The sequence below is a fragment of the Wyeomyia smithii genome, chromosome 2, assembly GCF_029784165.1.
Source record: "Wyeomyia smithii strain HCP4-BCI-WySm-NY-G18 chromosome 2, ASM2978416v1, whole genome shotgun sequence".
Taxonomy (NCBI): domain Eukaryota; kingdom Metazoa; phylum Arthropoda; class Insecta; order Diptera; family Culicidae; genus Wyeomyia; species Wyeomyia smithii.
This window is the reverse complement of record NC_073695.1, coordinates 49,562,248-49,581,367: the sequence shown is the minus strand read 5'-3', so window position 1 is coordinate 49,581,367 and position 19,120 is coordinate 49,562,248. Positions and strand designations below refer to the sequence as shown.

Below are 19,120 nucleotides of genomic sequence, written 5' to 3'. Positions count from 1 at the left end.
AGTCCGACCTGTATTTCAATAAATAGATATCATAGAAATGTAATATCTCCTTCAAAGTTTCATATTTTGAAAAGTTCTACAGTTTTGCTAGAAAAACTATTTATGTATCTACGCTGTATCAAAAGTTAATTTTTTTTATTTTTATTATAGTAAGCCATGAGCAAAAAAATTTCTTATCAACATTTCCGTAGAAATCAAAGAAATAGTTACTGGACTCAGTGCTCACTGAGGAAGACTGTACGTCACAGTCGAAATATATATTTGCGGACTGAATTTCAATATTCATTTCCAAAAAAAAAATTAGTAGAGTATAACGGAAACCGATAACTATTTCTTTGATTTCTCAATCACTCTGCTAAGACGCTCGTTATAGGTTTTCTAAATTTAACATTTCCGTATTTTTATGAACAATTCTTATGAACATTTTATTTGGCTTACATCAATCGTTTAAGCACAAATGAATTAAATTCGTCAAATTGCCGTTTCTGACCACTGTGCATTGCTGTGTGCAATCGAATTAAGCTAAACTAAGCTAAATACCAACGAACTCGAGACGAAACCCCAGGACGGAAAGTGCTATAGCTCTCCGTAAAAATAATTTTGGTATTTTTGACATATATGATTTTTATGATAATTTTGACATTTTTGACTTTTATGTCATTTTTAACAATTTTTACATTTTTGACATTCACAGTGCCAGTCACATATATACATTTTTGACATTTGTAACCTTCTTGATCTTTTTGACATTTTTTATATTATATACATTTTTGACAACTTTTATATAAATGACATTTTTGACATATTTGACAATTTTATATAAGTGTCATTTTTGACATATTTGACATTTTTGGAATTTTTGAAATTTATGACATTGCTGATATTTATGACATTTATGACTTTTATCACATTTATGACATTTATAACATATATGACATTTGTGACACTTTTGACATTTTCGACATATATGACATTTATGATATTTTTGACATTTATGACCTTTATGAAATTTATGACATTTATGACATTTATCACATTTATGGCATTTATGACATTTATGACAATTATGACATTTATGACATTCATGACATTTATCACATCTATGGCATTTATGACATTTATGTACCAACGCTTGGTACGCTTATGACAATCATGACATTTGTTTTGACGTTTTGACCTCTTTGAAATTCTAGAAATTTCGGATATTTTTGACATGTTTGGCATTTTTTACATTATTGCCATTTTATGACGTTTATGACATTTTTGATAATCAAGACATAATTAATGGTCAATTGCTAAATGTGTACTTTATGGGGTAAATTAACTTATAGTGGACCGCCCGTCAGATCAACTCAACTTCTCGTAACATAAATCGGAATTTATAAATGATTGTTTTGCAGATTGGCTGGAAAAGATGTCTTCCAATAGAAGTTTTCTGTAAATAAATATATAAAAATCCCTCATCTTTTCGCATAAATTGAGTTTATCTGGCAGGTGGTCCACTATAGGTTAATTTACCCTAATTCATTTCATTTAGTCTAGTTTTCAGGTTGGAGTCGTTATTTTTGCCTATAGGTCAATTTACCCTATGTAAGGGGAAATTGAGGTAATCTGACGGATGGTTCACCATATGTTAATAAAGTAAAGGGGTCCACTGTACGTTAATTTACCAAAAATCGGAATTTATATTTGTTTGAGTTGCAGGTTACCTGGATGATATGTTTGCCGATGAAAGTTTACTGAAAATTCCGTGAGTTTTCACATAAGGGAACATTCATAAATGACGTAGCATTCGAGGGGGGAGGAGGGGGTTTGCAGTTTTGTGACGAAAGGTGACGAGGGGGAGGGTGGGGGGTCAAGCCAAGCTACGTAGCAAATATGAAATTAAGAAAAATTGGGATTTTTTCTAATTGTTCTTTTTTATCACTGTTTTGTATGTTTTGGGTTGTTTTTATTACTTCCTTGTCTTTTGTTATTCATTTATGATACAAAGTATGTTTTTGCCTTTCTCCTAGAAAGATATAGCAATCACTTGCAAAACCGAAGATATAAAAGTGCTCCAAAGGGCCGAATGGCATATATCACTCGACTCAGCTCGACGAACTGAGCATTTTCTGTATGTGTGTGTATATATATATATATATATATATATATATATATATATATGTGTGTGTGTGTGTGTGTGTGTGTGTGTGTGTGTGTGTATGTGCAGATTTTTATTCTCACTCACTTTTCTCAGAGATGGCTGGACCGATTTTCATGAAATTAATTGCAAATGAAAGGTCTTGCCGTCCCATAAGACTCTATTCAATTTCATTGTAATCGGATTAATAGTTTAGAGGTTATGTATCAAAATGTAAAAATCATGAAACATCATTATCTCTAAAACCACACCACCGATTTGAACAAAATTAGTTTCAAATGAACGGACTACCTGAAAAACCCTTAACTTTTGAATTTTATAAAGATTGAATTCGTGGTTCAAAAGTTATAAAAAGAAACGTGTTCTGAAGACTGTTTAATCTCACTCATGTTTCTCAGAGATAGCTGGACCAATTTTCATAAAATCAGTGCCAAATGGAAGGTCTAGTTGCCCCATAAGACCCTATTGATTTGTTTTGCAATCGGACTATTACTTTGCCTGTTATGCTTAAAAATGTGAAATCCAGCTATGAAAAGAAACAAATTCCGAAGATTACTTGGACTCACTCATTTTTCTCAGAGATGGCTGACCCGATTTCCACAAAATTGGTGTCAAATGAAAGGTCTAGCTGCCTCATAACACCCTATTGAATTTTACTCTAATCGAACAGTAACTTCGTCTGTAATATACCGAAATGTGAAAATCACGAAACTTTATTATCTCAGAAACTACACAACCGAATTGATTAATATTATTATCAGATGAGCGGGCTAGTTAAGGGTTAACTGATGAATTATGATTGAACACGTGGTCTACAAGTTTGGCTGCCCTATACATTCCCATTCCGTTTGATTGTAATCGAACTAAAGCAACCGTTATGTATGAAATTGTTAATAAAATAACGAAAGTCTATTATCATAAAGATTACATGACTTATTTGAACATAACTAGTGTCATACGAGCGAGTCATCTCTCAAACTTACAAATAACAAACTTCATAATAATTTGATATGTGGCTCAAAAGTTATGGAAAGAAAAGAAAATCAAAGACTATTGAAAGCTATACCTGCTTTGATCGATATATGAGGCCTCAACATAATTTAAATGTGGTATCGTACTATTTGAACGTTCCAAACTCATTGATTCCTTGCGATGTGTTTAAGGTCTCCAAATGCACGACGAATCGGCCATAGGATATGATCAAAATCAAATAACAAATCGTTTAAAATAATTGGTTTTATCGAAATAACAACATCCTCGACTTTTGGCTTCTGTACATCGCCTTAATTCTGAATATATTCATATTGGGAGGTATTTAGTTATTTTATTTGTTTTCCAGAAACTAAAAGTGGTCGTCTTTAAATACAAAATGGTGTCCAGGGTCAGTGTTTGGTTTCTATGCATCATCTTGATTACGAAAATATCCATATTGAGCTTAATTCGGTCATTTTCGACTGTTTCCTAGAAGTTGCCATTTAGCAATTTAAAATGGTGCCTGAGATCAATTGTTAGCTCATTACATCATTCTGGTTCCAGAAACACTCATATTGGATAGTATTTGTTTTTTTTATTCAGGCTGTTTTCACAAACCGGTACTCGGCATCTTGGATTTCAAAATGGTATTTAAGATAATTTCTGGCACCAGAGCGTCATTCTGGTTGAAGAAAAACCCATATTGGGTGTTTTTCGATCATTTTCGGCTGTTTCCCTGGAACCGGCTGCCGCTGTGTATCATTCTAGATCCGAAGATACTCATATTGGGTGGTATTTGGTCACTTTGGGCTGTTTTTCAGAAACCAAAAGTCGTCATTCTGGACTTTAAAATTGCCTGTGAAATCAATTTCTGTCATCTGGTCGTAACACCGGTTCCGAAAACATCCATATTGAATGGTGTTTCGTTATTTCCGGCTGTTTGCCAGATACTGGAAGTCACAATCTTAAAATTCAAGATTGTGCCTGTGATCAATTTTAAGCTTCTGTCCATCTTTCTGGTTCCGGAGATACTCATATTTGATGGGAATTGTCTATTTCAGGCCGTTTTCCAGAAACCGGAAGTTGCCATTTTGGATTTCAAAATGGCATTTGAAGACAATTTCGATCGATTTTAACTCCTGTGTATCATTCTAGATCCGGATATTAATAAATTGGGTGGAAATCGGCCATTTTTGGCTGTAATGTAAAGCTACGTAATTATCTAGAGGGGGGTCCTGATTTTATGACGAAATGCTACGATGGGGGGGGGGGGTTGTCAAAAAAACCCTTCAAAAAGCTACGTCATTTATGGATGTTAATGTAAAGCTACGTAATTATCTAGAGGGGGGTCCTGATTTTGTGACGAAATGCTACGATGGCGGGGTGTCAAAAAAACCCTTTAAAAAGCTACGTCATTTGTGGATGTTCCCTAAATTGAGTTAATCTGGCGAGAGGTCCACTATGGGAAAGTGGTCCTCTATTGGTTAATTTACCCTTTAAATCTTTTTCGTGATTTTGATGCCGATTGGTTGGATAGAACGTTTCCCGATGAATGATTTCTGGAAATTCCTCAAGTTTTAGCATCAATTGAGTTGATTTGGCAGGTGGTCCACTATAGGAAAAGGGTCCACTATTAGTTAATTTACTCCAGGTAGTCATTTGGGTATTTAATGAAAACCAAAGTCATTCTAAAGTTTTTTTCTGAAATCTTAATCTTTTTGCGAAAGCAAATTTTCTATGCCATTTTTAATTATTATCTGTTGTAGGGTAGAACTACTTTTGTTTATTGTTCTGATATAAATTAAAATTTATAAATGATTCTATGATCCGGATGTAGATATTTGGATAAGATATTTCCTGATGGCAATTCCCTGGAAATCCCTCTGGTTTTTGCAAAAATTGAGTAAATCTGACCTTTAGTGGCCCTGCACCAAAATAGTTTTAGCCTACCATTTCAGTAAAAAAATATGCTTTTGAGGCGCGTTGAGGACACACGGTCCAGAATACAAGTATGGTAAATGAAAACCGTGGGGTAAAGGGTAAATAAACCTATAGTGGAACACTCATCAGATTTATTCAATTTCTCTTGACATGAACCGAAATTTATGAATGATTCTCGTGATTCTGATGCAGATTGGCTAGATAAGATGTCTTCCGATGGAAGTTTTCTGAAAATCCTTTAAATGAAAATCCTTTTCGCATAAATTAAGTCAATCTGGCGAGTAGTTTACTATAGGAAAGGAGTCCACTATCACTATAAGGAGAGAGAGAGAGCATTCTCTGTCGGGCAACTCGAAAATGTATAATTCCTAAAGTATGAGATGAATTCACTAGTCACAGCGACAATACTTTTTCACAACGAAAGGAATATAATACCAGGTCGGACTCGGTTATCCGGTTCCGGAGACTCAGTTATCCAGGGACTCGATTATAGGATTCGGCTATCCGGAATTTTAAACTCGATCATCCGGAGTATTTTTTTTCTGTTTAATTTCTGTCCCTTCCGGCATGTTTAAGATATATCCAAGTTAAGTGAAACCAATCAGCATCCATTTTTTCTTTTTGCTTCTCAAGATTACTCTTTTCACACAGAAACAATTTCTGGTTATATAACGAAAAAAAAAATTATTTTACGTTCGTTAATTGCAAATTTAAACATTTTTTTGTTATTCGATTATCCGGAAAATTCGACTATCCGGTGTCAAAATAATTTCGATACACTACAATTATAATAATTATTCAAATTAGGTGATTTTATTATTGCCGTTCAGTAATTTTGCTTTATTCAATTTATTGAATTGTAAATTAATAGACCCTCGATTTAGGTTAACTACAAACTAATATAATTGCTTTGTGTCCCCTAATAGTCCAACATTTGTTCAAAACATAGCATAACGGTCACTGTCTGCCAACTCGTTTGTCGCGTTGTGAAGCCGGAACCAACGGTAAGCAGAAAGGGTTACAGCAGAAGAGAGTGCTTCGTTTGTCATACACGCTCCAGGAAAGAGACCGCAATAGACATCGCATCGCGGTGCTCCGCAAAAGAGAAACCAAGCCAGCCAGCCTCCGACAATGACGGCGGTGAGGACATGTGGCGCAAAACGTTCGCTGTTTGGCACGTAACATCGCTTCTTATCAGCAGCATCCCGAGCAACCCATTCTGCTAGTTTCTCGCGGTTGCTCTCTATGTCGGGTGGTTTTCTCTCGTCGACCGAACCGGCTGCCAACCAAAACAGAGCGGCTCTCATTGCACTCGATCGTCACTCGTTCGTTTGCTGTTGGCCCATTGGTCGGGGTTGATCGTGGTTCTCTCTCGCTCTCGCTCTTACTCACCTGCTGTTTTGCTGATCGACTGTGTGCGCCCCAATCGCGCGGTCACTCGTGAGTGTCCTCTCACCTGTTGTGCCGATTCGCCGGCACGCAGAGGGCAAATCAGACAGACAGAAGAACAGCGCAACGCGCCGCCGCAGTGATTATGCACAAATTGCCAAAGTGGTTTTTAGTTCGTATCGGCTACTCACCGAGTAAATACAGGAAATTGTCAATCTACGCAGAACCGCGAGAGATTTCGTGAGAACGCAAAGCGCGCGCGCACACGCCGAGAGTTGGATTCGTCGTTTTGTTTGTTGATTTCTGGTGGTTGCGTACTGCGATTTTTCGCGGTTTCATACTGGTGTCCTTAACGCAGGTCGCTGATCCGCTTGAACCTCGAACCTTACGCGTACAGGTGTTAAATTTGGCATACTCGACTGCACACACAAAACGTTTTGGCTAGTTGCTGTGCCTGGAGGTGTTGTTAGTGACGGTTTTTGTCTATTACTATTGAAGAAATTGATAGTGTTGACCTGTGACCGCGGTGGATCAGTGGCTACAGCAGGTGTTTAGTTGCTTCGCAACAGCTGTCGTTCGGTGATCGATCGTTTTGATTGAAGAAATAAATGAAAATATCCTGAGGGCAATTGCTAACGGGAATATAATTGATTTCGCGCGCGTGTGTCTGTGTATATGTGCGGGAACGTAGAGTGTGAAGTGGAATGACAGCAACCCCCATGCCGTTGCGGTGCGTCAAGTGCTGAAAAAGTGAAGGGTATTATTAAGGAAGATCCCACGCAGCTTCCGAGTGTGAACCACCGCAGTGCTACTCCGCGCAGTAGAGATCGTGGCTGACTGTAACTGTGCGATCGCACCGCCCGCGAGTGCCCACGGCTCAGGGTTTCCCCTTCTTGCCCCATCCCGCAACCAACAACTATTAGCTCTTTTTTCCACATATGAACAGGTGCCAGTAAATCCGTCAAGCTGGATACCGGAAGTACATACACTTTGGCCTACCCGGATTGGCTGAGTGAAGATAGTCGGTAAATATCCTGTCTGTTCGCCTTTTTTTATCCGAGCGTTTTCAACCGGTGCCTCTGGGACGTGATTCATCAGTGCTGGAATGGGAATTCCACGTTGCTTTTACTGTGCCTATCGTCTGAAATTTAAGCTTAAAATGAAAGGAAAAGGATGATTATCACTTACTTGTGAAAATATAACAATGAGCTCGAAGCCTCAAATCGAACGATTCAGAACGCATACACATCTGTGTTTTACCGCTCTGAATATTTTTGAATGATTTTCTTGGTCAAAAAATAATTTAGTGTTCCTCACGCATCGTCCTTTCGATTCGAATCGATATTTTCATCGATTCTGGGACCATAATTTGCTACCCAAGTGTTTGCTGATTAGAATACTAGACACTGAATGAATCTCTGAAGCATCCTTCTTCAGGGCCATAACAAAACTTGGTGAGGAGCGAATATATTATTAAAAAAAAACTTAATAAATGCCAATAATATAAAATATCGTCTTATTTGTTCGAGTTTCAGTTTGAAAGTGAACGAAAACGTAGTGAAAGTTTATTTCAAAAGAGCAACTTAGCTACTGAACATATTAAATTGGGAAAAAATCAAATAAAAATAAACGCAAGAGTTTTTTTTTTTTTTTTTTTTTTTATTCTCGCTTATTTTCCGTCGGTCTAGTTCCGCCACTGTTGTGGCCAATCACCGACGCCCGGGGAGGCGACTCCACACCCAGGACCCTAACTCACGACCCGTTTATTAACGGACCGGCGCCAACGGCTTTACTTCCTCATGCGATGGAAGGCGTGATCCCAGAGATTTTTCGCCTCAGAAAATCTCCCGGTGTCGGCTGGGGTTGAATCTAGACCAGTTGGGTTGGTTGTGAGTGGATCACGCCACCTCACAACCATCGACACCTATGTCGGCGGTGGGATTCGAACCCAGGCGTCAAGCGTGGTTGGCGGAGACGTTACCAACCACACTAGGCCCCCGCTCAAACGCAAGAGTTGTATCAGATCAATACTTTGCGAATTTAAAGCAATTTTTGTTCAGGTTTGGAGCCTGAACGGTGAGAGTGTCATAGCTATGACGCAACTTTAATCATTAATTTAATTATGAACTTGATCTTTCGAAGCACTCCACAATAACAGAGATCTTATGAGTACTATTATCTTTTGGAATGTTGATACTAATTTGGCTAAAAGATTTGTGCTAAACGAAGAATAGAAGAACGCCATAATTGATTAGGGCCTTTTACTTGTAAAAACCTCGTGCATGGGAACTGGTTAACAATTCTCACCAACGCGACGACGGCGAAAAGACTTCCGGCTTCCGGATATCACACTGATTCCATCGAGTCGCGCAACGTGATCCTTTATGCTCGTTTCGTAATATTTTTCGTACCGAGCCACCGAAAATCATGAGAACTTGCATAATTAGCTTGCCAGCAAGCTATTACTTTCGGCAGTTAAAATCGACGGCACCAACTGGAGCACCCCCTACCGACCGGTTCGCCGTACGTGGTAATAAGCCCAGGTGCTAATTGTTCTACTTTCCGTGCCTGTCGTACCGCGCACTTTTACCTCGAACTCCATCACCGTCATCATCATCTAAGCAGAAAACACAAACACGAATGCTTCAGCCGGAAATTATGTCAAATATTCACCTGTGCCAGTGGTGGCAACCGATGCAGCAATCCGGCTACCTGACATAGAATATATTTCAGAACCGCCCGGCAAAAAGGGGCAAATAACTCGTTTGACCACTTGTTCGTTTGTCCCGACGGCTGCGGCCGAAATTCGGGACCGAGATTTCCCTTTCTAAAGTAAACCCCATACGGGCCGGTTATCCAGTTTTTCGGGACACAAACTGGTTCTCTCGACTATAGTAGACCACATACTCGCTCAGGGTGCTTCTTCGTTCTGGCGCAAGTCGGATTTGATTTGGGGTACGAACACGCGCTGCTCGCACATTCTTAATGACTGGTTTAGACCTGGCACTGGTGGTGGTGGCGTTCGAAGGAGAGAAAAATAACAGAGATTTTCAACACCGGTCCCGGGTCGTGTTGTGAAAAAGTGTGCCACAATCGGAGAGAAGTGATTCGTTGTTTTTTTTGGCACTCGCGGCACTTGTCTGTGCCGGTCGGTAGCTTCCGGTTTTGCGCTGGAAACCGGATTCGGCACGACTGGTTCTGGCAAGAAAGGTGTCTCACCTGATTAGGCTATCCGATGCGGGGTGTTCCGCGCAAGCAAAACAACACGCGAGGGAATAACTTGTGAAGAGTTGTCAATGTTTTGGAAGATTGTCAATTCAAATCGCGCAAAATAATCTCAATCCAAAATGTTTCCTCTACTCACCTACTGATAAATCTTTAAGCCATCAACATCGGCCCACCAGCGAATGGCATTGACCTAGAATTCCGTTAGCTGAAACAACCCGAACAGCTGTGACCACAAGTCGCAGCGCGAAAAGATGCGCCGAAACGGCCCGGTTCAAGCCGGCAATAAGGAAGACGTATAATCGCTCAACAACAGAAGAAGAAAAAAAAACGGTCCAAGCATCCTCTCGCACGTCCGATAATCAAACCTCATTATATGCAAATCTGTCCACCGGAGCCGACGTCAGATTCCAAATCCTGAAATTTTCACACGGCTCAGAACCATCATCTATCTGCAAGAGCGCGTTTTTTTTTGCTTCGTTTCGACATTACGGTCCTTGGAAAGACCAACGGATAAAAGTCGCCTTGGAAGAGAAAGAGAACCAAAAAAAACTAAAATGAATTGGACCCTTCCATCATCAACTCAACGCGATGAGGGACGCAACGAGGACGACAACACGGAAGGATAGCGCGAACTGTCCGTCGCCGTAGCCGCCGCTACTGGCGCTGGCTCTGGCCGTTCTGCTGGGCTCTCTACGATGCACGCTAACGGACCTTAAAAAAGGACCAACCTTCCCATTCTGCCAGAGGCGAGATGTCCAACGATGTTAAATAATAACCTCGGAACAATGGGATGAATGAGCATTTTTTTCGCCCGGCAATCTTCCCTGCTCTACGGCCCTTCTGGAAAGACAAAGACTAAGAACCATAGAAGAAGCATGTAATAAAAAGATCACACATAAGTGAAGGGAAAAGATTTCGTAATAAAAAGGGTTAGGACCCCTTTTTTCGGGCAGGCAGCAACCATATGTGTGAGTGCACGCGGGTATGCTCATTTCTTCCCGGCTCCGTTCCGCTTGGTCCGAGGCATCGCCGCTTCGCTGTTATTATCCTTTATGATATTTATTCTTCACGTAGCGCGACGAACAACAAAGTTCTGAACTGCCTAATGGCCAGGGGTCCATTCTTGCTGGTCGGTACTAAATCAAAGAGGTAGCGATACGCACTTTCCTGCGAGCGCCGCAGAGCCGAACCTGGGATCGGTTCGACTCTGGCTTCTCGTCAGTCGCTGCGGAAAGATCCGTTCAGGAAGTGTTGTTATCGCAGCAGGATTTTGATTTGGCCACCCGGCCCATGGTACAGAACGCTGTTCTGTTATGCTGCTGCGATGCGCCCAAGAGGAGGAAAATTTATAATTAGAGTACTTGCCGGGCGTTCCTTCCATACGAAACGTTGCACGTGTGTATGAGCGAGCGCGCGGAAGTTTCGTACGCCCTTGCGCGATTGTTTAGCGATCAGTGCTGGCTAATTGAGGGCTTCATACGGTACCGTTTTGTGCTGTGGAACTCTTGGACGGTGAACTCCGGTGAAACCCAGTCCTGTCGAGACTGCTCATTTGCGAAAGGCCATTCACCGATAAACGTTTGCAGAATCGGAGTTTGTGCCTGGGTTTTTGGCAACAGGTGTGCGATGCAGTGGATCGAAGAGGATCCAATTTGAAATGACTTGAAATAATATCATGTTTTTTTTGGTGTTCAACTTAATTGTTTAGCAATGTGTAGCAATTTGTAATGATTTATCTAGTAACTTTTGTATGAAAATAATAACAATCGTGTTACTATCAATTTACTGTTGAGTCTATTTTACAATGTTGCGTTTAATGGATTGAAGGTCATAATAATTATTGATGAATAATTATTATTATAATAATTATTGATGAAATTACGATACAAAGTGCACGAAATCCTTAGTGTTCGTATGTCTACTACTATGTACCGAAAACATGTACATGATCCACGAAAAGTTCTTATCTTTTTTAAACGTTAGGAAATTCTCAAAATTGAACTAAGATGTATCTTCCTAAGGCCTGCAAATGCTTAACCTATTATTTGATAGTAGACTTGAAAAATCCTGGATTGACGTGATTTTAAAATCACAAAAAAATACTTTTTTCAAGATAATAATCCCAAATTTAAATCTTTAACAAACCAAATTAGGCTAATAATCGCCGAAAATGCATTCCACAATCAGTAAATAATAAAAAACGAATAAAATGAGATACACAATTCAGCATAAACTCCTTAAAATGCTCTTGGGTATTCTAAGCTCCACAGAATCAAATTGTTACGAATTGTTACAACAGTTTTACAATTGTTTCGCTCATTTTCAACAACAAGTACCGAAAAAGGAGAAATAATGCAACTTTTTTACTTTTGACTTTGTAAACAGAAATTTATTTGAAACTGTGTTTGTATCTAGACCGATTTCATGACCAACAACCCATAGGCTTGTAGCTCAGCTTAATTTATATCTCACCGTACATATCGATGGTTGCTACTCCGTAATGGGTCCGAGCCTCTGAAGATGCACAATGAATCAACTGAAACAATGGCTGAGAGTGATCATTCCCTCTCACCGTGTATCGTTCAATTTCACAACTATTGAATTATACATTTCAGAGTCTTTGATGGTAAACAATGCCAAATACGATTTTATTTTACAAAGACCTAAAATTCACAATAAAATGTAGAGTCATAAGTAGAGGTGTCTTTGTAATTCAAATAAAAAACATCCTAGAACAGATGGTAGAGAACAAATTGTTACTCATATAACTGGCTCATAATACTTAGATAATAAACCCAACTAAGTTGGATGAAAATAGGAAGACTTAAAATTTTAAACTTGCTCTCTTTGGTTAAAAACATGAATGAAAATAATTATCAACGGATTACTCAAAAACATAACAATATAATATTCTTATATCACTTATATAATTATACTTATATAACAATATAAGAAAAATAGCGCACCAAGAACAAATCATCAATTCTAGTCGATGCTTATGAGAAACAACATTAAAGTGCATGCCCAGATGTGGTTGCTCTCGTCTACAACTATTCACCGCAGAAAGTTATCTGAACAGATCATCCACACGTTCACACATATACTCCCTTATCGAAGCTTAAAGTCTGAACAACGAGATACGACGATTCACAGCTTGAGGGAGCCAAAATCAACCCTACACATTTTATATTGTGTAGGAGAAATGTTACTGGTCTCTATAGAGGGCCGTCCACACATCACTTGTACAGAAAAATCAATCCCCTGTCCCCGCTCGTGCACATTAATAAAATCCTCTCTCTCCTTCCACTTTTTTGTCCATGAGGATATTTTTTTACAAAAAAAAACAATTGAAAAACGTTTGTTTCTGTGGTTCGGCTTTGAACCATCTAGACCTGAAAAGCCAGAAATAAAAAAAAACCTATCAAAATTCAAACAAAAAGGGCTGCGAAACGCATCAAAGATCAAAAAAGAAAAAAATTACATTGATTCCAAATCTTGCTGTAAATGGTTTCGAAGTTGGAGGAGACTAAAAACAAACATAGTTTCAAATATTGCTGGAAATGTTTGGCGAATATATACTCACAAGCTATACTTTGAATGATCAACAACACTTCTAAACGCGAGAAAAACAACACAATAGACTCTAAAATGACTTCTAGTAGAACAAAATTAAAGACTTAACAGAAAATAGCCAAAACTTGGCTGAAAATTCATGAAACCTTGAAATTACCAAAACAAAAATCAGTTTTATAACATTTGTGAGCCTAAACGGCACCAAATTTAAATTTAAATTTTTTTAGAAAAAATCATGGTTTGCCAATACTTGCTACCGCTGAGATATCTACTTCACAAAATTATGTATTTTTTTTTCAAATTTTGTGTAATATTTTCACTTAAGTACTTCAAAAACTTCTGTACTCGGAAGAAAACGACGTAATTTTTCAATTTCTATCGAGAAAAAATTTATAAGAAATTAATTCGAGTGAACTCATAAAATTATCACAATAAAACGTGAAATTAAGACAAAATTTAAAAAAACTCGTAGATCTCTGAAACTAGAAAAGTTAAAAATCTTGTATATTTTGTAAAGTTTCATGAAATTTAGAGATCCACAACTTTGTCTAGCGTTAGCGCGTAAAGGAAAGAAGTTAGCATCTCAACGCCACCTTTGCGGCTAAATTCCGAACTAATTCAAACATCCAAAATGAAGCCCTAACTATACCAAGAAACTTTGTAAAAAATCGGAAACCGATTGGTCAAACCCTGAGAGCGCTATTAATTTCGTTCTGCTAGATTCCATTTCTGGCCCAGTGTGCAATGAAGGTAAAAGGCCAAAATGATAATTATTCAAACTCAGCCAAATTGTGTGGGGACCCAATTCAGCTAAAATGGTTCAATAGATGGTTGAGACTAATGACTAATGATTTTTCCAAAAAAAAAAAAAAAACGAAGACGCCACAAATAACATGGTTTCAAAATTTCAAATTTATCTGAAATATAGTTGACAACAACTCTAAAAACCTGAATAACTGCAAAATTTTTTTTTTGGATGACGTGGAGTCCACAGGGGCACCATCATTACCCTCTCCAGCACCCCCTTCCGTGACCAAGCGTGGACATTTGCTTACCCCCTACCCCCTCATAAGTTGTCCACGTAGAAAAAATCCGGATATTGAAATTCACGCTGCGAAATCTACTTCTACCCCATCAGTGCGACAGTAAAATAGGGCGTCGAATTTGCCAAAATTTACCAAAATAAATTCAAAATGAATACAAAATTCTAAATTACAATACATTGGCAGCCTTGCAATTCTCCTCAACATGTGAACAAATCAGGTTGAATATTCACCGCTCACTTCTTGTCCAGCATGAGTGCTAAGTGTAGCAAATTTTTGTACAAAACTTCTTTGTTTTATTTTATGCTTTGTTTCTGCTGTTGACAAAAAAATACTCTTGCTGCTAACACCACAGCTGAGCAAGACAAGAGTGGTGAATCATAGTAGTGAGAGTACACTCACAGATACAGATGCTCCTTTTGTTTAAATCTTGTTTTCATCACCGTTTGTTTTATTTTGCGGGTTTGAATTGATGCTTTTCGGTGATACTTGGTATCACCAAAAAGCATCAATTCAAACCCGCAAAAAAAAGATGCTCCTCTTATTAGATATATGAGCTCCTTTGTGTAGTTATTGTACATAATGTCCTTTCGACGCTTTGCCCATCAGTGCGAGAGCAGTTGTTTTCGCAGTGGACGATATCCTCTTACACACTAGGAGAAGTGACGGGCCTGTCCAATCTTCCAATCGTCCAATCGATCTTCGAATTTCGTCTCAAAAGTTTCGCCATCTCGCAAAAAGTCTCTTTGTAAAATTTTAGCTCCATCGGATTTTGGGAAGACGTGAGCGATCAATTTAATTGATTTTTTGATCGATAAAAAATGCACAAGAAGGGTAATCGCTCCTATATTCATCTCAGTACCTATATTCATCTCATCACGCTTTTTCGATCAATTTATCGTCAAATTTTACCATATTTTCAACGTAAAACTTTCAACCACTCGACAAAATCGAGACTTAAATAGATTTACTTTCAAAATTTGTAGAAATTTGACGGTAAATTGGACAAATGAGAATGAGAATGAGAAATAAGATGAATATAGGTGCACCTAGCTGTTGGTATGAACAATGGAGCAGTTACCCTAGTAATTTATGAAAACGTCGATATCGATTTTTTTTCTTTTTAATACACACAAGTCGATTTTTCCAGGATAATACTGGATCTCGACGTTCCATGCATTATTAAGAAATTTGATATCAACAAAGAGTTTTTGATATCGACAATTTCATGTACTGTGCTTTTCTTCATTAGTAAAAAAAAGTGAATCTTTGGTCACTGGCCCGAGGCCCGTGTTCCCAAAATCCAATTGAACTGAAATTTGGCATAGAGGCTTTTTTCGAGAAAACGTAACGTAACACCTCACTGTCCATGCACAGTGTTTCACACTAAGGTCGATTTTTACGCGGTTTTTTTACGCGGCTTTTTTTCGCGGATTCCGGCATTTACGCGGGTTTCCGAATTTACGCGGTTTTTTTACGTGGATTCCGGAATTTACGCGGATTTTTTTTGCGCGGATTTCGGTTTCTCTTCACTCGGATTGCAGAATTAACGCAGTTTTTTTTACGCGGATTCCGGAACTTACGCTTTTTTTGCTACGCGAGTTTCGGAATACACGCGTTTTTTCTTACGCGGCACGTATCCCCCGCGTAAAAAGCGACTTTAGTGTATTTTGCCGATTTCGTGCTCTAAATTAATAGCGTCCTCAAATTCGATTTTAGTGATATACTTTATTTGAAAAAGCTTCTATGAATTTTATTTTAAAATGAACGATTTAGTGATTAATCCACCTATAAGGGATATGATGGGTTTATTTTTTAGGATAGTGAAAAGACAGCCTGTCTTCGAGGATGTTGTAGCTGAGGTTTTTTCTAGCAACTTTTTAGAAGATATCAAATTAATATCTTTTATATTTAAAAAATATATAAATAGTGTTATTTGAAAGTTAACTAAAATCTTAACTTCCGACATAACTTTTCTCATGATTTCCTATAACAATAATATATGTTATTGCTAAACATCGTACCTCGCTAAAGTTCAAAATAGAATAGTTTTTAAACCATTATCGGGTTTTTCAACAGTTAATTGAACTTCAAATAAACCATCCGTACGCAAAAATACGCAGATAACCAAATAATATTCTGGAAGGACATCTGTTTTACTTCCAAAATAATTTACCACCATTTTTCTAATAGAATCTTTTCGATTGTTTCAGTGAAGAAAATTCTTTTGGATGAAAACTCGCTTGTTTTAAGTTACTCCATACGTCCATAAAAACCGCACAATTTTGTGGAAGGGTTGAAAAATATAAAAAACATGGAAAAAAATTATAATAAAAACTCTGAATTTTTTCATAGTTCAACACATGACGTCATTTAAAGTGTTATAACAATAAATTTATTATTTTCATCTTTCATTGCCTTTTTCATTGTTTTTTTTTCAAATTTTCTTTTTTGGAATTTTTATGTGCGGCTGTTGTAATGAAAATATAAATATACATTACAATTGATAAATTTGAAAAACTCCTCAAGTAAAGTCGCAGGAAAACTGGACGAACAAAGTTGAAATACCTTCAATAAATTAGAAAACATATTATCGAGCGTCTTAGCACAATCTCTTCAAATTTTTAAGAAGAAAAAAATCAAGTTCGTCTCCATTTCTATTATTATTTTTTAGAAGTGAAACAACCAATTTTACTACAATCGCGAATATTCGCATTTTGACTACTTTTCATAGTCTACTTCTTGCCGGTAACCGCAAGTCAGTCCCATCTGTAAAAATGTTAAAACGAGAAAACAGCTTCGAAAGATATTTCATTCACGCTCAGTTATCACTTATTTAAGATGAATTATTTTGACAATATTTATGCTAAAATATAGTTTGCATACTAGCCCGCACTAATTACGTTGTAAAAACCATTGATATAATTGATTTTATGATAAAAACCTTGAGTGTGACTGACTTACCGTTACATTCTACACCGAAGAGAAAAGTAACCGCAAGTCAGTCACATTGCCATGTTGAAACTATAGTGCGTGTTGACGTGTTGTTATTCGTTGCCGTGGAAAACTGTCAATCCTTCGCTGTTAGGAAGTGTATGTCCATGAGAACCTTTTAAGAAATGTCGACGTTGGAAAATCTCATGATGTACGGAACCGATGAAAGCTTATCCGGTGAGGACTCGGATAAAGAAACTGAAACCGGGACTGCAGTTGGTTCATCCGACAACAAATGTCAAGATGATCCAAATCCATTTGAGGTTCGAGCATCACCTTTGGAGATTTCTTGGAAAGATTCCCTGGATTCTGATGGAAGTTTTTTCGATACTCAAGATTTTGCGGATAGATCCACGAAGAAGCGAACCAAGAAAAAAAGTTGACTTGAATTCGTATTAGCAGAAAATTGCTCCACATAAATTCATCACCAATTCAAACTAAAAAATAATCCTAATAATTGATAATTATTGCTAGATAACTTATTTTCATCTAAACGGTCGTATCGAACACTCTTTTACTCCCCATTCATTTTACTGTTGTATTATGCATGTTTTTTTTGTAAATCGGGACTGACTTTCGGTTATTTTTCTTCTGGGATTGACTTACGGTTACTTTGCCTAATGTGACAATTCGACTTGGTATTGATTTCCACTTTTTTTGAACAAACCACTATTTTTTATCGGTACATCTGAAAATATACTCAAAGCTAGGTCAAAATACGATGCTAACTCAAAATTGACAAAATTACAGATGGGACTGACTTGCGGTTACCGGCAGTTGTACCTTATTAAAACAATTCCTATCCTGTGATACTCGTAGAGATGCAGTGGTACCCGCGGCCTCTAAACAAAACGAGTATCACCATCCCTTTCCTTCCCAAGTAGTACCGCCTTTTGGTCGTGGCCGGCGTCGTTATTGGTCAGTGGTAAAAGTTTTCAAGTACTGGCTGTGTTAGTGTAGACCAGACTAGACTAGACTAACACTAAATTAAACTAAACTGTAATTTAATTTACACTAAATCTACCGTAGAAAGATAACAATAACAACGTCGTTAACTAAAAAACCTTCCTTTTATTCTCCGCAAATCGAACAGAAGGTCGAGTTCCGAATCGGAATGTAGCACCCAGGGTTTGCTTTGCTTTTATATTTTTCCTCTGGAATATCTTCCCCGAACAGTAAATTCAAAAATTTATTAAACTGTTTTTTGTTAAAAATTTTAAAACTGTATTTCATAAAAAGAATTAAGACAATTTTAACACTATAGTTTTATCGACTGTAAGTTTACTCGAAGAGGTTTTTTCGGTTTCGCAATCTTAAACATGTGAAAATGAAACGGTATTTTATTTTGCTTTTGTTGGCTCCGGACCATGAATGTAACACTCATCCTATGAGCAATTGAATTTATTTCTTGTCTTCTGTTGCAATAAATTAATATGAAGCGTATATGTTAGCTTAAGAATCTTCCTGATTCTCACAAACATCTGCAGTAAAGTATGCGTTGTTCCCCATCCTTTGTTTGTAATTGAAGGTCAAAAAAGAGCATAAGTGGTGGCAATGAATTTGTACTCACACTGACTCGTAAGATCTACCATGGAATTATGAACCTGCTGCCCAAAAAAGGTCATCACTTATTGCCAACGGGTCTCATTATTGTTCCGAACAAGAGAGAGAGAGATGATTCTCTCCTCTTCCTCTGATTGCCCTTTTCTGGGCTCTTCTTCTTGCCTGTGAGAACCGATTAGTGTTCAGCATGTAATTAAAATGGTTTCATGCATTGGAATTACGCCGGGACGGAGCTTAGCAATTACATTCCCGCTTATGCAAGACGTCCATTCCA

General features: G+C 37.8%; 1 protein-coding gene across 4 annotated transcripts in view; it reads left to right on the top strand.

The window, feature by feature from the left end:
- The window catches only part of LOC129721416 (protein grainyhead), a 425,349-nt gene that overhangs the window by 231,488 nt on the left and 174,741 nt on the right, over positions 1 to 19,120 (top strand). Inside the window, exon 1 of one of the 4 annotated variants that reach the window (XM_055673957.1) lies at positions 6,600 to 7,470. The exons of the other annotated variants lie outside the window; for them this stretch is intronic. The gene's annotated coding sequence lies outside the window, so the exon portion shown is untranslated. Of the gene's footprint in view, positions 1 to 6,599; positions 7,471 to 19,120 lie in introns of those variants that run through there. 4 annotated transcript variants of the gene reach the window in all.